Raw genomic sequence first — 1,241 nt, 5'->3', positions numbered from 1 at the left:
TGTTTTGTTCTGCTGTGCATAAGGTCGCTATGGGTCGGTACTGACTCAATGGCACCTATCAACAACAACAATATATAGAGCCATTATGAATTGGAATCCATGTCAAGACACCTATTAATTTTTTAAAAATTATATAAAACATTCCATTTTAACGACTTTAAATGGCATTAATTACATTAATAACATCGCAGAATTATTGTCACTATAAAACTTTTTCATTAATGCAAACAGAAATTCTGTACCCATTAAACAACTCGTCATTATCTCCTTTCCAGTCCCTAGTAATCTCTAATTGACTTCTGTCTCTGTGAGTTAGCCTATCCTAAATATTTCATATAGGGGAAATCATATTAGACTTGTCCTTTAGTATCTGGCTTATTTCACTAAGCAAAAAGATTCCAAGGATCATCCATGCCCTGGCATGTACCAGAACTTCATTATATTATGTGGCTGAATAACAGTCTATTGCATGTATATACCACAGTTTGTTAATCCATTTATATGTTAATGGACACTTGGGCTCTTTCCACTTTTGGGCTGTTGTTAATGATTCTACAATGAATACTAGCAAACAATTATCTGAGTTTCTGTTTTCAATTATTCCATGTATATACCTAGGAGTAGAATTTCTGGATCATATGAAATTCTCTATTTAACTTGTTGGGGACAGCAAGACTATTTTTCACAGATGCTATACCATTTTACATTCTTAACAGTAATGGAGTAGGGTTAACATCTCCCTACAGTCTTGCCATAATTTGTTATCTTCCATTTTTATCTATTTGGTTTTTGTAGTCATCCTGTAGTTATGAAGTAGTATCTCACTGTGGCTTTGATTTACATTTATCTAATGACCTGTGATGTTGAGCAACAACAAATAACTTGTGATGTTGAGCATCTTTTCATGTTCATGTTGACTAAATATTTTTTTTGAGAAATATCTATTCACATCTTTTGGTTGTTTTCCAATTATTTTGCCTTTTTGTTATTGAGTTGTTGTTGTTGTTAAGTGCCCTAGAGTCAATTCCAACTGATAATGACTCTGTGTTGTTGTTGTTAGGTGCCATTGAGTTGGTACCGACTCATAGCAACCCTATGCACAACAGAACAAAACACTGTCTGATCCTGGGCCAACCTCCTAATTTGTTGTCTCACTTGAGCCCATTGATGCTGCCACTTGGCCAATCCATGTTGCTGGGGGTCTTCCTCTTTTTCTCTGACCCTCCACCCTACCAAACATG

Source organism: Chrysochloris asiatica, unplaced genomic scaffold (genome assembly GCF_000296735.1).
Source record: "Chrysochloris asiatica unplaced genomic scaffold, ChrAsi1.0 scaffold00066, whole genome shotgun sequence".
Lineage (NCBI taxonomy): Eukaryota > Metazoa > Chordata > Mammalia > Afrosoricida > Chrysochloridae > Chrysochloris > Chrysochloris asiatica.
This window is presented reverse-complemented; position numbering follows the sequence as displayed.